This window comes from Eschscholzia californica, unplaced genomic scaffold, assembly GCF_041429995.1.
Source record: "Eschscholzia californica isolate CP2 unplaced genomic scaffold, dmEscCali1.0.p SCAF_3, whole genome shotgun sequence".
In the NCBI taxonomy this organism is placed as follows: Eukaryota; Viridiplantae; Streptophyta; class Magnoliopsida; order Ranunculales; family Papaveraceae; genus Eschscholzia; species Eschscholzia californica.
This window is the reverse complement of record NW_028238420.1, coordinates 51,451,942-51,472,355: the sequence shown is the minus strand read 5'-3', so window position 1 is coordinate 51,472,355 and position 20,414 is coordinate 51,451,942. Positions and strand designations below refer to the sequence as shown.

The 20,414-nt window shown below is 36.1% G+C and overlaps 1 protein-coding gene across 2 annotated transcripts in view; it reads right to left on the bottom strand.

Annotated features, from left to right (window-relative positions):
• LOC147551581 (protein RER1A-like) overlaps nucleotides 1-20,414 on the bottom strand; it is a 34,263-nt gene that overhangs the window by 9,856 nt on the left and 3,993 nt on the right. The gene's annotated exons all lie outside the window — the stretch shown is intronic.

Below are 20,414 nucleotides of genomic sequence, written 5' to 3'. Positions count from 1 at the left end.
CTTCCGATGGTTTGGGTTTTGGACCTTCGGGTGTGAAATTCGACTAAACCATTCAGCATATCTATCATCGACCTCCCAAGCCGAACTAACCCGTTGCGACCTATCTTTCTCGTTGAGGACATGATGTTCCCAGTTCTCCCAATACCATGTATGTTCTCCATAATCCTTTGCTTCACTCCTTCTCTTCTTTGTTGCTCTCATGGGGGCAGACGGAATATGTTGAACCACACCAAATTGCCTCAACACCCTTTCGGGTTGATACGGCTCGGCAATATCATCAAATACGATACAACCGCTGTAGAAGGCGTATAGTGGGGGAGATGACTCACCAATGCCCATGAGTCTATATGGGTCCCAAATAACCTAAATAACACAATTATTATACTAGATGCTCATTCAATGTCAAATTAACATGCAAAATACCATAGTATATAGAATTTTACCTCTCGCTCCTCTAAATCGTCGATCATCTCTCGGAGGTTAACCAGTCTGTCATCTAGATTTCCATGTGCATCATGCTCCGTCCATCTACCCATCAGAGGCAAATCCGGCCTAATGTCGAAATCCTTTTTCAAATCCGACAGACCAAGCTTAAAGTGCTCGTCAATCCATGCCTAAACAAGAAAACAATTAGTAACCAAGAAGATAGACTCCTAAATTAATCAACTTATAATAATGTGAGAAATACCTGGAGGAGGGGCAGATAACCCGCCATTTGTCCACCCTTAGTGGAAGCATGACCGAGCTGCCTATAAAGATAAGAAAGCACAGCCGTGCCCCACGAATATTCAGGGACCTTCGTCAAGTCCATCAAATATGTAAGGTAGCAAACAGGCACCTTCGAACCACTCTTGTCACAAAAAAGAGTCGAGCCCATAAGATGGAGAAGGTACCCTCTGACGCAAAAGTCTTTCTTCCGTGCGTCATCTTTGTCTAAGCTACCCGAACAGATTTCCCTCAACCACAACATTCGGACACTCTTGCACTTAGTCGTCTTCAATTCTGCTTCCGCAGCCTCAGGTGTCACCCCTAAACCTTTCACCAGAAGATTGCATTCATTTACATGATCATTATCAAGATGAACTGAGTGACCTGTAATCTGAAGTCCTGTAATACGATGCACATCCTCTAGTGTGATCGTCATTTCTCCAAATGGCATGTGAAAGGTGTTAGTATCTTCATGCCACCTCTCCGTGAAAGCCGTGATAAGAACCCGGTCAAGTTTCTGGTAAGAGTATTTGGCGATTTGCAGTAGTCCTGATGCTTCCACCTTCTCACGAACTACTTTACACTCGAGTTCTATGTCCCAGACATGATCCTTCTTTGAATCCCGTATACTTTTACTTTCAAGGGCCCCCACTTGCACGCCACTTGCGTGATTATGTAGTTTCAAAACAGGACGATCCTACGTAAACAAACATAAAAGTTACGTTTATTGAAAGTTAACAATATATTATTATATTAAACATTCATAAGTGCGAAAAATAGAAAAACATACACGTACCTTGCCATTCCAAATTTGGTAAGCAATATGGTTCTCATAGTTCTTGAGAACGCTACGGTCCGTCGGCCCTCCTGGAAAAGGATCCGCACCTGCTTCACTTGTCGAACCGTCGACAATCTGCTTTCTAGCATCCTCCTTCCTCTTTCTCGCACTTACAGTTTGTGCGACACGTTGAGACATGACTAAAGATAAAATAGGATATATAAATAAAGTCAAACAACTTGGAAAAAAGAAAAAAGATGATTCATTCATTCTGAGGAGGCAAGGTTGATGATTCATATAGAGAGAGTGGGAGATTTTAAAGAGAGAGAGAGAGAGAGGAGAGATGCCTAAAAAATTGACCTACTGGCCAAAATACGGTGGGCACGAGCCGTGAGATGCCTAAAATTCGGTTCGAGCCCACCGAAAAAATGCACAGTAGCTACTGTGCATTTTTACGGTGGGCTCGAGCCGAATTTTGTGCACATTTTCGGTTCCAGCCCACCGAAAATATGCACAGTAGCTACTGTGCATATTTTCGGTGGGCTGGAACCGAAAATGTGCACAAAATTCGGCTCGAGCCCACCGTAAAAATGCACAGTAGCTACTGTGCATTTTTTCGGTGGGCTCGAACCGTATATTGTCATATTTTCGGTCTGGTTCGACCGAAATTATGCTTGGTGAAGATAAAATTGGGGGTTTTCAATCTCTACGGTCTGGTACGACCGTATTATGATTTTTAAGCATTAAATTTACCAACTTAAACTAAATTAAACAAAAATCATGAACATTATAACAACTAATACAATCCAATCCAGAAATCAATCCAATCAAAACCCTATTACTAATATAAACTAACTATACTATTGGGTATGTAAAAATCAAACTTTCCCTAAATCAACATCAGAAATAACAGAACCCTATGTATTATGAAACTATCCCTCCTTCAACAAACCGAAAACCCCTTTCAATAAAAACCCTAAAATCAGAACTCAAATCTAGAGACATATATACAGAGAGAGAGAGAGAGAAAGATATAAGGAGAGAGAGATATACTAACCGTTGGTAATGGTGAAGAATGAGAGAGAGGGCGAGAGACCTAGAGCACGAGAGAGACCTAGAGCACGAGAGAGAGAGAGAGAGAGAGAGAGAGAGAAGGCGGGAGATAGAAAGAGAGAGGGGATGAAACTGGTTGTGGGAAGGAGATGGTCTTTTAGGGTCAATTTTGGTCTTGGGTTAAGTTTGACCTAACGGCGTTAACTTTGCCGTTAGGTCAAATATAGAAGAGGGAGGCCTTTTAACAAAAACGGGGGGGGCCTTTTAAAATTTCCCTTACATTTATTATACTTCATAACTATTACATTACTTACTAACAGAACTCTTAAAGCGCTTGAATAGTATTATTGTAATACTAATATGCACTAAAATAGTTGTCGAACAAGTGAGGTTGGGTCTGCATTCAATACAGCTGGACATATTGTACTGTCGTGTGAATCACCGTCCCAAGCAGGACATGGTTTATGTTGAGCTTCCTGTGTGATTCAAAAGATAATCGAAATGCACATTTTAGAATGTTGTAAACTAAACTAGTAACTGGTAACAAAACACAGAAATATACTTACTACTCTGTAACGTTCTCTAGCGTCAGAAACCCACTCAAACCTATTGCAATTCTTGTTCTTACAGAGAAGGAAATAACCTATCCCATTATTATTAGCATCAGTAGCATACATCAACGACATATAACTGAAACAACCCATTTCGCAATAGCAAAAGTTCCAACCACATTCGTTAACGGAATGGTCTAAACTCTTACATATTTGACAATGAGTAGTAATGGACATGGTAACTAGTCTAAGATTTTGTGGTAACTATCTTGTGTCAACAAAGAGGGAGTTGTTGTGGTATATATAGAAGAGAATATATTCTCTTCTCACAATCTAAATCATTTAATTTTTTTTGTGTACAATTGTTATATTTTTTTTTTAAAGAAAATATAACTTTTATGAAACCTAATCGTTGTACTCAAACCTATTTTTTGGTGTCTTTGAGAATTCCGCGTTTCTTCATGATAGCATCATGTTTTGCCAATGCATCTTCGGTCCATTCGAATTGGTTGCATTTGAAACACCTAACGAATTTCCGACCACGACTACCACGATCTTCTGATGAGTGAACACGCATCCAACCTCCGCAGTTAGGCTTTGTGCATGGATAACCATCCCATGGACAATCTTTTATGTCGTGGTTATCCTCGTCGCAGTAGTAACAAGTCTTTGGAATGATTTGTTTAACACTCGTTGTTTTTGACTCGTGTATGGCATGATCAAGCCACTTGAATGTTTCACACCAACTAAATTGACATGCTAAATATCTTCTTCCAGGACACGGATGGCCTTCGAGTACATGTAACTTTTGAATGCCGATACATGTACTAACAGAACACCTTGAATACATCCATGGGCATTTTGTTGCAGTGTGTGTGGTTTCTTCGCATAGTTGGCAAACCTCCATCGAACTTGAACTACTCATACTTTGTACAATTTGAGACAAAGTAAAGCTTGATAGAAATATAAAAGGTTTGTAAAATTAAAGTAGTCCTGTACCCCTTTTATAATGAAAAACTTTTTATAGAAAACACTAAAATATATTGTGCCAGTACATAAAAACAAAACCCGATTTGTTCTTTAAAAAGTTAAGAATATACCTATATAAATATGTGTGGTGTGAATGGAACTTATTTCTATAATAGTATGAACTAATAACACAACTACTCAACAATTATTTCATGGCTAATTCAAGTGTAGATATATGTCCAGCTTGTAAAATGGAAGGACATTTATTGACCGATTGTCGATGGAACTATTCTGTATGTCAATACGGTTGCAACGGATTCATGTTATTAATGTTTACTCCTGACGTTAGAGGAAAGGGTTACTTTCTATTATGCGGAAATAATGAGTGTAAGACTTTCGAATGGTTATGTGATTCGACGCTGAAAGAAACAACAGTAAGTTGGTTTAATTTCATTCATGAATTTATATTCTTACAAGATTACTAATTTTTCACATGTTATGATATGTAGGATGAAATATGTTGTTTATGTTATGAGTTCGGCCATAATCTACACAGTTGTCCGTCGGGATTAGCTTCATGGGAATGCACGTGCGATGAGATATGCAAGGGCAAGGATGTGTCTTAGTGTTCTTGTAGGAATTTATTCTGTTTTGATGTTGCATTTTATATACGTACAATTTATTCACAACGTTTTGTCTGGAGTAGATTGAAAATAAAAGTTCATTTGATCACATAAGCAAAGATACATATTGGCACATATGCCTATCGCTATTACTACTAATCGTACTAATGAACCAAACACTTTTCCAAACAGAGAAACAATTATTTAACTAGTACATAGGGGTTTAGAAAGCATCACTATCAGACGAATTTTCGATGAGATTAGGATCGTCTTCATTGTCGGAACCAACGGTATAAATATCCATATTGGTTCCCAACATAGTTCGAACATAATCCGAATAATTGTCTGTCTCGTTGCGCATCGAGTACGGAGAACACAAATGCTCGACATCTAAACCATTACGCAAATGACTATGACGAAGTAGCCTTAGTCTCATTCGATCATTGTCTTCTCTTACATATAGTAAAGCCCGGTTATAGTCTCTAGCGTTGTCTCGAAGATGGACAGCTTCACGGAAAATTGGAACCCTAACTCCTAAATTAATGCATTGCTCATGTAGGTGAATCCTGGTTCGAATCTCTAAATCTAACACCGTCAATCTATTTCTTCGTCCGTTACCATTCCGAAAAAATTCTTCTTCTTCTTGCAATCTTCGAGCCATTTGTCGTAATTGGAATCTTCGTCTATTCAACACGGTAGAATCGTTTAAGTTGTTATTACCTGTATTCATTATGGATTTGAATTGTTAGGTTCCTTAAATTGTTTTAGTGTGTACTTAAGTAGATGAAGTGTGGAATTGGGTAATGAAATTACAACATATATAGAACTCTAAAATGAATCTCAGGAATAAAAATTATGGAGATTTTGAAAAAAAACTATTATATGACTCAGTCTAGACTGCATCTGAACGAGTCTAGACTGATTCATACACTAAATGTTAAAGTAATAAGACAACTCAAGCCTTTCAATCAATCAACTTTTTGGGTAAGTTTATAAAAAGAATAATGACAAGCTAAATCTAAGAATCAGATATTCAATTGTGAAGAATAAAAATGATGGAGATTTTGATAAAAAAACTATTATATGACTCAGTCTAGACTGCATCTGAACGAGTCTAGACTGATTCATACACTAAATGTTAAAGTAATAAGACAACTCAAGCCTTTCAATCAATCAACTTTTTGGGTAAGTTTATAAAAAGAATAATGACAAGCTAAATCTAAGAATCAGATATTCAATTGTGAAGAATAAAAATGATGGAGATTTTGATAAAAAAACTATTATATGACTCAGTCTAGACTGCATCTGAACGAGTCTAGACTGATTCATACACTAAATGTTAAAGTAATAAGACAACTCAAGCCTTTCAATCAATCAACTTTTTGGGTAAGTTTATAAAAAGAATAATGACAAGCTAAATCTAAGAATCAGATATTCAATTGTGAAGAATAAAAATGATGGAGATTTTGATAAAAAAACTATTATATGACTCAGTCTAGACTGCATCTGAACGAGTCTAGACTGATTCATACACTAAATGTTAAAGTAATAAGACAACTAAAGCCTTTCAATCAATCAACTTTTTACACGTCAATCAAACAACTATTTACTCACATGGCAGCTTGGAGAATCCATAAATCTCATTTTCCAATTGACTATAATAATGGGTGATAGCATCTATTACAAAGTTGTTATTACTACTAGTCTATCAATCTTCTTATTCTACTTCTTTATCATCTTCTTCTACTTAGTCATGGGAGGATTTAACGACGGCATTTGCTTCAGTTGTCGAGATGCTGGGCATAAATTGGTTGAATGCCCTACAAGAAAAATGTGTCCGAGGTGTGGAGAGGGTGTAATGCAATGGTTAAGGGTCAACAAAAACAATGAAAATCATGGTAGGTATTTTTTCAATTGCTCGTCACGTTGCAAATATTTTAAGTGGGATGAGGGCGAGACATCACGAACAATTGAGACTAATGAAAATATCTCAATTAACGGGAAATTGAAGGACGACGAAATTGCCCAGCTGGAGAATATGTTTGAAAATTTAGCTCAAATTGCTGAGAAAAAAGATTTAGAGATCACAACTACTGTGACAAAAATTGTTGTGTCGATGAAGAAAAATAATCTTTGAATTCTCGTTGTGTGTACACATTTTTACTTGTTGCACTTTTGAAAACTGATATGTATGTGGGTATTCCAAGGCGTAAATTAATGTTTTTCCATGGTTGTAAGTAACTTAGACGATAACAATGATGACAAGACGATTGCAGGAGTCTAGACTCTGACTGCAACAGTCTAGACTCAGACTGCATGAGTCTAGACTCAGACTGCAGGAGTCTAGACTCTGACTGCAGGAGTCTAGACTCAGACTGCAGGAGTCTAGACTCAGACTGCAGGAGTCTAGACTCAGACTGCAGGAGTCTAGACTCAGTCTGTGATTCACGTTTTCTCGTGGACTCTTTTCGTATACAAATTTTAACTAGTCAAATTATATAATAATTGCAAATCAAAAATACATATTCATTCATCGTGGCATACATCAAAATTGTACTACAATCACTCCAAAATATTTAACCAAAGTTCCTTTAAGTGTTGAACCTGCATACTTTTGTTCAAATAACTCGTGTTATACACCTACAAATACACAACTAAGGTAGTAAAAAACTTAACAAGCAAAGATATTTTGTTTTTACAATTACATCAAAGAGGAAGGGTCTGACAAAAAGATGGAACTGCTTCATTCGAACGGCAAGTCTTCCGATTATGTCCCAATTGATGACATCGACTGCATGTCTTCTTTTGTCTTGGTAAAGACTCCCCGCGCGATTCTCTTCTTGCTATCTTTGGTCTACCTCCTCGACGTCTGGTAGTTGGAGGTCTAATAAATGAATCATCACGAAGGTCTGGGCATGACCAACCCGATTGAGATGTGACGGGGAACACAGATTCGGCATAAGCTTTGCGCACTGTTTCAAGATAGTAATATTTGTTGCAATAGTCGTAAATGTGTAAGTCCTCGCGTTTAATAACCGCGATAGCATGTATACATGGTAGTTGCTCTAGATCAAACACCCTACAACTGCAAGTTTTATTAAGCATGTCAACTGTTTCACTTGTACGATCATAGTTTACCTGGAACTCGGTTGAACTAATTGGTATAACGAAATATGGGGCTGCCTGTTCCATCCGTGAAGTTACCTTGTCTGCTGCCCATTGGGTTAGAATTGTTTCCCTCGTACTAGATTGTTGCCGACGTTCAAAAAACCATTGTTGTATGGTTGCTCTAATGTATTCAACGACATGTGTGATAGGAAGTTCCCTTGCTTCACGCATCAAACCATTAAAACTTTCAGCTATGTTTGATGTCATGATATCATACCGCCTCTTACTCCCATAAGCACGAGCCCATCTCTCAACTCCAACATCACGCAAATAACGACCAACGTTTGGAAAAGCAAGATCCAACTCAAGGAATATCCGTTCAAACTCTGAAAGTTTGTAACTCTTGCTTGCTCTAAAAAATAACGAAAGGAAATCATCTTTTTTAAACTTTGCCTTCAAATTATTACTAAGGTGGTAAATGCATGTACCGTGCATTGCATTAGGAAATACATTTCGAACTCCTTTCAAAATACTCCTATGTCGATCTGAAACAATGACTAAGTCGTTAACATCGCCAATAACTCGACGTATATGAGATAGAAACCAAGGCCAAGACTCGTCATTTTCCGAATCACCAATGCCGAATGCAATTGGGTATATGTTATTGTTTCCATCAAGACCAGCAGCAACAAATAGAGTACCAAGATACTTAGCTTTCAAAAAGGTCCCATCAATCACAATAACTGGTCGAATGCATTCCTTAAACCCACGTATGCAACAACCAAGTGCCATAAAATAAAATTTGAAGTGATTTGAGTTACCTTTTTCAATGTGGCATATGGTACCTGGATTACTCCGACACAACTCATTTGAGTAGTTACTCAATACAGCATACGCTTCATCAGGAGACCCCCTCACCAAATCAATCGCACGTTCTTTTGACCGCCAAGCAACATCGTAACTAATAGTGATACCAATATCGTTTTGTATGTCCTGGATTATGTCATGCGGTTTGTGTTTTCGTTTCACTCCTACAAACTTGTGCCTTATTAACTCTCCAATAACTCTAGAAGTAGCTTGTCTATGCACACGGTGGAGGTTGCCAATCTTGCTGCAACTATGAGTGTCTTCAAACTTAGACACCCTAAAGAAATTAGATTCGCCGATTTTAATTGCTCGTAAACTCCACCTGCAACCTTCAACTGCACAAGCTATTGACCATAAACTCTTTGTTGATTTCTTTACTCGAAACTCAAATTTTTCACTGACAGCCCATAAACTCATCTTATCTTTTAATGCACTCTTGCATTTAAATACCTCATACACTTTCACACCCAAGTCTTTCTTTCCTGAACCTGACCCTTCGTCTTCATCTTCATAAATGTTACACATAGATTCAAAACTACTCGGAAGTGGTGGTAGATCATGTAAAGAAGGAACAATTATAGGCACATCAACATCTTCCGTACCTAAGTCTTCTAAAGGCTCCTTACCTTTAACTTTTTCCTGCTCGCAACCACTTCTACCAAATGGATTTTCACTAAGTACTTCAACATCATCAGATGATCCACCCCCTACATCAAAATTAACTTCATCGGAATATTCCCAAATCTCAGAACAACTCAAATCAAACAAATAGTCTTCTTGTTCTCTAGAACAAATGTCTGGTTTTAACTCTTCTGCGAGTTCTTCCTTTACACCCGAACAACTCAAATCTACCACATAATCTTCTTCATCGAGAGAATAATGGTCATGTCTAAAATCTCCGGGTTCTTCTTCTCCACCTACCTCAACACTTTTTCTGATCATAGGTTCTTCTGTAACTGTTCTGTTTGGTGAGGTGGTCGGATAGTTAGTGAATGGAATGTTCAAATCTATCGAGCACACTTGTTCTCTTTGAGGAACTTCCTCTGGTATTAGGTATTCCTTTTCTACGTTTTTAGAGTGTGAACCACCTTCCATAGTAACATACAATGGAATACACTTCGGGAAATTACCTTTGACAAGTGTCCAGAAAAATGTGAAGTCACGCTCAACCTGAATTTCCATAGGTGAAGGACTCTGAATCGTCCCCGGAACCATAAAACTCAATTTTGCCAAACTTGTCGTGCTATCTTCACATACTATATCTTTAACAACTTCACGAAATTCTCTAAGTGTAGTCCCGCCTGATACAACTATTCCGGCTTGTTTACCACCAATATACTTTATTTCGTTATTCACATTTTCTAATTTACCACCATGAAATAACCAAATGCTCACGGATTCCATTACGGATTACCCTACAAAACAAAGATAAGTTCATTATGTATACGTACTAAAATTAATACCAACTTCTAAAATACATACAAACATGACATGAATTTAACATGTAAATTGAAAACACATAAGATGAATTCGATATGATTGCACTTTTTCTTTTTAACCCATACTTCATATAATATCATAAGTAATATTATACATTTTTCAGTTTATCTTCTTAATTAGATTAACATAATAAATACAAACTTTTTCTCTTCATTGGACCAACACTTTAGGCACTCATGTTTCTCATTCATTCTACTCTACCTTGGGTTAGCATTTCAACTTAACTATCCTTCTTCTTCTCTAACTCTTCCTCCTTTTCACTATCTAACTGAACTGAATTCCCTTGCTTAATGACTTTTCTAGCTTCTCAAATGATTAAGTCACAAAACTAGCCAATAAATCCCAAATCAATATTAAACATGCTTAAATTTCTAATATGTACATTAATATACACCTCTATAAACACATAAATATTCATTCCCAAGTAATAATTTTATCACAACATAACTTTACACAATCATCTTAATTAGGAACTCAGGATCTAATTACTAGTATACAAAAGAAAGACCTAGTATTTCTTCATGGAAAACCCAAGTTAGGTTGAAGTTCTGGTTGAGTTTAGAATCTGGACCCATAGATCTCGCCGTACTATAAACATCATAAGGACCTACATACTTAGGCATATCCACTGGGAACCGAACGTTTACTTTATTAGAATCATCACTAGTAACACCAAATGCAGCTCCATATAAGTAAGGAGAATCATCGTACCAAGTACGAGTAAGTCCAGAATCATTAGTTGGTGGTATATACTGTCCACCAACATTCAATCTATACATAGTCTGAAAATTGGTATTTTGGGGATCGATCAAATGATCCGAAAATCCAACCATAGCTGCAGGTTCGAATAAGTCGAGCATAGAGATGACCTCAATGCCATTGACAAATGCAAAAGAACCATTATGTTTTGGTGAAGGTATGAAATCAAGATTAATCGAACCAGAAGGAGATGGTGATAAAGAATACTAGGTATGAAAGACCAAGTATTTCTTCATCAATTAAACCAACTATCATGGAAGCTAGATTGATAAGAAACCATGACAAGTAACAAAACAATAACAGCTGCAACAATTTGGGGGATGTTTGCGTACAATATGTGAGAGATGAAGATCAAATTTTGCCCTAGAAGCCTCCATTAACACCCTATTAGAGCTTGCTCCAAAAAAATCTAGGGTTTTAGGAAATAAAATTTGGGGGTTAGGGTTCCCAATTTTTAAGAGAGATAGAGGAATACCTGAATCAAAGAGAGTGATCGATTAAGAGTGTTGCGTGAGAAAGATTGTTCGATTCAAAGAGATTGCCCGAGAATGAGAAAGATGAGAGAGTCTCGTTCTTCACTTTTCCGGTCGACTAGAGAGAGAGAGAGTAAACTCTGGTTTTGGGGAAATTAGATAGTCTAGATTATCTAGACAATCTTTTATAGTGAGGGGCAAATACGGAACAAACAGGCTAAAATAAGGTCATTTGACCAATTTCTCAAAATGAGGGTCATTTTAACAAATTTGACCCGGTCAAAGGTCATTTGACCAAAATTCCCTTAAGTATTTAGAGTTTCCATAATTATGAGTCTTAGCAATCAAGGAAAGTATTATTAGTAGTTATCTTATTTCCTTATTTGAGTCTATCTAGGAATGTACAATCTTTATATAAGAGAAGTCTAGTCTGTCTTTGTTAACCAGATCAGAGAATATTATCAACCAAGTTTATTATTAATCAAGTTTATTGTTTATCGTTATTTTATCAGTTTTATTTCATTAGTTTAGTTTATTAACAATGGTGGATTCCATTACTTTTACGCTTCCGCAACAATCTACATCAGCTGGTATTCAGAGCTTTAAGAATCTGGGAACAGATAATTTTTTTTTGAATACTTCTCATCTTGAATGTTGGAATAATCTTCCGCGTTTAGGTTGGGATCCTTTAAGAGATGCACAACAACTCTATGTTGATCGAAAAGATCAAAACAAAATTAATGTCGATTCCAAAATTCCTATGTTTGATTATCAATATCATATAGATTTTTGGATTCAACAGATGGAAGATTGGTTTATAAACCAAGAAGTCCATGACGAAGATAAAGTTTTTGTCATCGAACAACACTTGTCTAAAAGAGTCTATGAAAAATTCAACGAGATGCAATGGAGACTCATTGATCAAGGGAAAAAATTCGTCGACGATTGGACTACATTGAAAAGTATCTTCAGGTATGTTTTTCTTCCCTTGGATGAATATTTGTTATATGCAAAAACAAAGATTGAATCAAGTAGACAGGTCTCCAATGTTACTTCGGTCACCGCGATTGATTATATTGAAGAAGTTCTTGATAAACGGAACAAAATTTTTTCAATGGAGGAAGAAGAAGGAAGTAACTTCCCTTCATCACACTTAGACCTTAGCTGTGGTACGAAACAACCAAGTCCGGACCAATTATTTGATTCATATCCATTTTCGGGAGAAGAAATCCTTGTTTCAAATCATAAAATCTTTCCGCATCCATTTGTATTTCCACTGGGTTCATATCAGACAAATCAAATAAACCTTAGTGGTGGAACGAAGAGGGTTGCGTTAGCGGTTGTGGAGACTGACCCAACAAATAAAATCTTATGTACGGGTGATACAATAAAGAGGGAAGACAGATTGCTCACTTCAACTACAATAATGGCAACCATGTGTTCATCATCTTTCATCTGCCTATTTCTCTCTCTACTTTCTCTCTCTAAAGCTCGTACCGTTACAGATATCCTCTCTGCTTTTCCAGAATACAGTCAATACAATAGCTTTCTCTCTCAAACAAAAATTGTAGATGAAATCAATACTCGTCAAACAATTACATGTTTAGTTCCATTAAACTCAGCTATATCAAGTTTAGCATCACATTATTCACTTTTAGTAATCAAAAACCCTTTAAGTCTTCATGTTCTTCTTGATTATTATGATGGTACAAAACTTGATGCTCTCAATAAAGGAATCTTATCTGCTCCGGCACCATCAGTTTCTTATGTTAATATCACGACATTGTTAGAAAAAGTTGGACATCGACGGGCATCCGGAGGATTGATAATTGAAGAGATAACTGAAGAAGAAGATGCCCACGCCGAATCACTTGAAAGCAATAAAAGTTTTCCATCTAAAGAATATGAAAAAGTTTTCCAGACTCAAGCTAAGCCTGAGATTAGGACTCCGAGTATGATTCAAATGGCTTCATCTTTTCAAGGGAAAATTTTATATCCATCTAGAACCAGTGAAAGCAATGGAAGCAATTCAAGAAGTGGACCATTTCCTCAGGATATCTCTCTTGACATACTTAAGTCTGCCTGTGATATGATGACCAATATGTCGCTCGAAGAACTTAAGAGAATGTTTGAAGTTGCCTCTTCTCTGAAAGGAAACTTTCCACTTCCATCGGAATCAACATCTACTGCTAGTGGGTCGAGATCAAATAATATTCATAAACCCACAGAAGTGACTGGTTCATCTGTAATCAGGAATAGTACTAGTAGCGAGAGTAACTCGTTTGCCGATCTGTTCTCAAATTTAAGATCAGATCCCTCATCATCCTCAAATTTGAAAACCACAATTGAGATCGATTCTTTGTGTGCAGGTGTTGATTCTTATACCACCGTTACCCGTGATAGGTTCGGGGAATTGAACATGGATCTCTTTAAGAAGTGTATGGAACCACTTGAGAAGTGTTTGAGAATTTCTAAGATGGCTAAAAATAGTGTTCATAATAATGTTCTAACAAGTGGTTTTGTCGCGAAGGGCTTAGAGATTTTCATGGCTATGAAATATACCGACATAGTTGAGTTAGTTGAAGAGCATTACTTTTTTGTTATCGATCTCTTCTATCGTTCGATGAAAATTACAAAGGAACGTGATCGTATGAAAGAGATTGGTGTCGACGTTGATGCCCGTCACATGTTCGATAAATTGTTCCTTCGAGTTCTTCACACGACAACTTATGATAGAATTTCAGTTTATACGCTTCACGAATATGAACATGGAAAGATAATTCAAGTTGTTCTTAGGCGGGAAGAAATAGACAGAGTGATGAAGCGGATGAAGAAATTCAATGTTGATTTTTTCATAAAATATTATGTGGTGTTTGTGACCTCTTTCGTCAAACTAAAAGACGACGGGCGATGTCGCAATTTACTAGACGTATCTACGTTGGTATTGCTTTTGCGAGTATCTTGGCAATATATGTTTCACATTATAATTGGTGATATTGTCAATATTTTTCTTCTTCGGATTTTCGGCAATTTTCGTGAAAAGTGGGAACTAAGGATTGCCTTCAAACTCGTCTCTGAAGTTACCTTCAACATCGCTGCTATATATCCTCATTACTTGGACGATCCGCTTTATGACAACACCAACTTGGGGGCAAGTTGTTCCGCAGCGGGGGAGTATGATGGAGACCATCTTCCTATTGGGCCTCACGACCATGGTGATAGTGGGCCTCACCGTCAAGAAGCTAGATTAGCGTAGTTTCTATGATTAAGTATTTAGAGTTTCCATAATTATGAGTCTTAGCAATCAAGGAAAGTATTATTAGTAGTTATCTTATTTCCTTATTTGGGTCTATCTAGGAATGTACAATCTTTATATAAGAGAAGTCTAGTCTGTCTTTGTTAACCAGATCAGAGAATATTATCAACCAAGTTTATTATTAATCAAGTTTATTGTTTATCGTTATTTTATCAGTTTTATTTCATTAGTTTAGTTTATTAACAATGGTGGATTCCATTACTTTTACGCTTCCGCAACAATCTACATCAGTAGTCATTGATACTGTTATCCAGGTCTTCATTGGGATTATCTCCAGCAGCACGACCCTGATCATCCCAATCAACATTATCCCGATCATCCTCACCATCACGATTAAATTTTTTAAAGATTAAAACTTTAAATGTTAAAACTTTTAAGATTAAAACTTTAAATATTAAAACTTTTAAGATTAAAATTTTAAATATTAAAACTTTTAATATAAAATTTTTAAATATTAAAACTTTTAAGATTAAAACTTTAAATATTAAAACTTTTAAGATAAAATTTTTAAATATTAAAACTTTTAAGATTAAAACTTTAAATATTAAAACTTATATGATTAAAACTTTATATATTAAACTTTTTATGATTAAATTAAATATTATTTCAGCCCTATGCTCGTGATGGACGGAGAAATAATGGTCCCATGTCATATTTCGGAAGAAAAATGGATGGTACACGAATCTTCTGCCTTCATGGTCACGAAAAACTCGAAAACCCTAAAAAGTAAGCTTGATTAAATCATGAACTTATAAATAATATCAACTTATCATAATTTAAATACTTGAATAACTTACAATATTGCTCAGCGAGTGCATGAACCTCCGTAGAGATGAAAACCTGAAGTCATCTACATCTTGAAAATCCTGCTGGAACAGTTCCTCATTGATTTGGACAATCCCGTCGGTGAAGAAATGTATGCTAGGAAACATCTTTGAGAAGACAATGTTGACCAATAGAGCCCTCAACCTGACTACATAATGGCGCCTCATGACTTTTTAATTTCTCGCTAGTGAAAGTAAAATCTACTATTATAAACAGTTCGATTTTTTATAAAACAGATACGTAAGTTTAAAGGCAACAAATTAAAATTTATTAGATGTACAAGAGTTAAAAAATTATGTCCTATTCGTAATGAAATTATATTTTTTTTTAGTTTCAACTTTCAGCCCGTGCCTTAACCAATTCCTGGCTCCGCCTCTGAGTTTGGTGTCGTCAATGGTACACTTGAACTCAGGGTGGTGATACAAGTATTGAGGCCTCATCTTCCTAGTATTCCTTCGCAGCTCCATGATGAACCCAACTCCCTTCATCAACTTTCTGAAACCAGCAAATTTTTTCACCGTTCCATACTTAACTTTAAACTCTTCCATGAATGCCTTCGAATCTATTAGAACGAACTCCAGAAACATAAATTTTATCGGCTGCTTGTATCCAGGCTCAATCGTGGACTTCGGTCTTCATTGGGATAAAACTTTAAATACTAAAACTTTTAAGATTAAAATTTTAATAAAGATTAAAATTTTAAATATTAAAACTTTTAAGATTAAAATTTTAAATATTAACTTTTAAGATTAAAACTTTAAATATTAAAACTTTTATAATTAAAACTTTAAATATTAAACCTTTTATGATTAAATTTAAATATTAAAACTGTTAAGATTAAAACTTTAAATATGCTTAAAACTTTAAATTTTTTAAAACTTTAAATTTTACAACTTTTAAGATTAAGACTTTAAATAATTAAAACGAAAGTTTCTATTTACATAAAAACTTTAAATATTATAACAAAAATTATATTATTTTAAGATTAAAACTTTAAATAATTGTGGAGGTAGAGATTAAGTAAATTGTTACTTGTTAGGATGAAAGAAATGACCCCTTATGGTGGAGACCAAGTACGGTGCGTATGTACACGTAAAGTAAGAATTTCAAAGATCCACCTAAAGAGTTGGATCTTTGAATTAACTAATTTATGAATAAATTTGTCTCGAAAAGTTTTTGGGCCAGATCTTTCACTAAAAGTTCTTAATATTCCTTAGAAAACGAATAACGCGTTCTTTGGAAGTTCTTAAAAAAAGTTGGAAACCAATAACACTAAACTTTGAAGTTCTTAAAAAAGATCTAAACTAATAACGCAAAATTTTAAAGTTCTTAAATAAAGGTCGGAACCAATAACACAAAACTTCGAAGTTCTTAAAAAGATGTCGAAACCAATAACGCTAAACTTCAAAGGTCTTAACAACTTTAAAGATCTGATAAAAGTTCCGAGTGAATAACCCCCACTTACTGTTCTTTTCTTCTTCTAGTAACAACAACATGTTTTGGGGAACCGAAACGTTTTCTCCAGTCCACGACATTTCCCAACCAACTCACTTAAACTCTTGAGTTTCAAACCAACCGTTGATTTACAAACATCCACGACCCAAACTTTTTCCGGAAGGAGCTAGAAACACCTCAATAATTGTTAGTATTTACAGGCCCAAAGAGGGTTGAGTTAATTCTCGTTGACCCCCAACATTTGTCTAACACCCACCCGAGTGTAAAGTGTGTGATCGATCATCTCCGAAATCCAAAACAAACCTTCGATTTAGGACCATCCGAAAGGTTTTCATTCTTTACCAACACCCGCTTCTTTCATTTCACCAATTTTAGCTTTACCTTCTCTTCATCCTTCTACCCTTTGTTCTTCTCATCCTCAAAAGCACCGCATCCTTCTAAGCTATGGTAGTGGTGGTGTTGACGGGTGTTTTTCTTCTCTTCTTACCAGGAAGCATCATCTCTTACTATGATATATCCTAGATTATGTTCAGAAATTTCTTTTAATATTCAAGTCTCATCAGTTTCTCCAACTCAAGTAATCGATTCCCAATATTTGATTTTATCATATGGGAAAGAAGATTTAGGTGCATTAGCTATGTTAGGAAGATAGTGTGAAGAAATTGAAAAGTCCTAATTCTTCACCTAATCCAACTCTTAACTAAAACCCAGATTGATTCGGCTCTTAATCTTCCTGTTGATTGCCTTTATGATCTCGTGGGTCTGTTTCATTTTCAAGTCTTGAAAATCCGAAGTTCACAGCTTTTCTTAATCAAGTTAGTTTACCTTCAGTTTCTAAGAAGGATTTTGCTAATGCTCGTTTAGATGCTAAATTTGATGAAATTAAAACTCAATCAAAAGCAAGAATTAGTGATGCTTGGTTCTTCTAAACTGCTTTTATGGTTGGGAATCAAATAGTTGATTCCTTTTGTTTTGGAAGATAGAAAAAAGCAAACGAGAGTAAACCTCTCCCACTTTAAAACCCGGAGCTTATAGAGAACTAGGTCATTATTAACCCGAGTTCATGAAATGGCCGCCCACTTACAACCATTTGATCCAGTGCTTATTGAACCACCCCCAAACTTTCTAGGTTGCGACTAGAAGCACCTTAAAATTGTTGTTACAATCCGAAAGAGAGTTGAAATATGGTTAATTTTGGTTCACCCCAAACATCGGTTGGCGCTCAAATATGCCAAAATATTATGGGTAATAAAAATACATAAGGGTTGAAATAATACTGATAATTAGCAATTGGGGCATTCTGTACTTTTTTTTTCGTCCCTAAATACTCTTATTATTCACTTTCTCTTCCTAGAAATTTTTAATGCTTTTTTTCTTTCAATATTCTACATCTTCTTCGAATCTTCAGGCACTTCTTGAATAATAGAAGGAAGCACTTCCCAAGCTGATTGATCAGGTGTTGTACGAATAATTTGACATCGAGAATAAATTTCTACTTCTAAAATCCCCGGCTGAGTGAAATCGAATGAAATGTACTTCTTTCTTTCTTTAATTTTAAAGAGAGAAAGTAAGATAAATAGAGAGAGATGAGGCTTCTAACACGTAATATACTCTCAAGCGACATCATAGGGGTAACAAACGGATTTCCACTCCAAGAAGTAGTAAAACCCATTGGCAAAAAGGTCGAATTTAGTCATCCTTTTCTCAAGAACATGTTCATGATCGAATAGAAAGCTTTAGTTTGATGAGCAAAAACTATGGGTTTTGAAGGTCTTCCTGGAGAATCAGATTCATCGATGCTTGATTCAAATGAGTTCTTGAAATTTTTTTTATCATGCTCTCTTGGAACTTCATCTAGAAGAAGGTGCCCTAATTTTTCTTGAAACACAAATTCATAATATGCTTCTTCATGAATATGAGGTTTGAAAAAAGATCTCAAGTTTTTATTGTTTTTTTTTTTTTTTCATGTTTCAATTTTGGAGTTATCTTGTTTGATTGAAAGGTGAAGAAGTTTACTTTAGGGTAGGGGTGGGATTTTGGCCCGGAAACCCGGAACCCACCCACGACCGTCCGAGTCCGAAGGGTCCGTGACCGTCCGATGCCCGAATCGATCCGTACCCGCCCGACCGAAAGATCTTAAGCGGACGGACGCGGGCATAGGTCTTTACCCGGTGGTCCGACCGAGTCCGCCCGCTTATATCGTCCGCCCGACCGAACCCGTCCACACCCGTCCCTTTATCCTACCCGTTATACCCGCCCGCCTATATGATTGATTTTAAACCTTTAGATTTGTAGAGTTAGCTACAACCATTAGATTTCAAGAGTAAATATAAATAACTCTAGAAATCACTTTTCTTAATCTTGTCTTCGTCGTTCTACTTCTCTAGTCTCTATCTCCTCCAAAATCTCAGTATCTCATCAATAACCCGAGAATCCACAATAAACCGATCGTAATCCATGAGAAGAAGCATAGAAAACGATCATAATCCATAAATCTCAATGCTTATCTTGCGATTTTGAATTCATTTACTTTTTAGAATTGTAAAGTGAGAGTTTTAGAAAGTTGTATTTAGCGACTAAACATTTTTTATTTCGAATAAAAGTTTCTTTATTTGTTCATTAGTGACCGGTGTCCGCCCGACCGATACCCGATTTGCCCGACTATCAAAACGGTCACGGACGGGCACTTTGTTGGAGAAAAATCCGAAATGTCCGCCTGTTTTGTCCGGATGTCCGAGTGGACACTTAGGACTCGTGTCCGTTCCGCCCAGACCGGTTGAGTTAGTGTCCGTTTCCCGCCCGTCCGGACCGATTCCCACCCCTACTTTAGGGTATGTTTTATAGAAAATAGGATGAGAAATTTGAATTTCCTACGAAAATGGCTTTTATAATCTTTGATTGGGCAAAAGATGTGATAAAGTCAATTTCTCTTTTGAAAAAAAAGTGTGAAAAATGAAAAAAAACTTACCACCAAAAAAGTGGTAAAATCGTTTGTTACTCCCTCTAAAGTGGAAAAATCAGATATTCGGTGACCATAGGACTAGTTAAACCAAATTGATTTATTTAGGTTATCCATTAAAGTACAAAAGATACTTATTCTGAGCCCTAAAAAGCTTTTACAAATCCACATCCTTCTTATTATTCATGTCATTTCCACCATAACTGTGTGATCTCTGAATAGAATCAACACACTGCTGCTTGGACCACAGTAGCATTGAGACCACCAATGAAATAAAAGTTTTAGGTATCGAAACACGTCAACCAACCACCAAGGACCATAAGATAACATAGGAAAATTGTGATATCGATAAAATTGTTTTTACCCATATCTAGTCAAGTAAAGTTAAGTTGGATCAAACTTAAAAAGTTCCATTAAAAATCTGTAAAGTTAATGTATTTCTGTTGTACCTATGGTTCAATAGGTCTCGA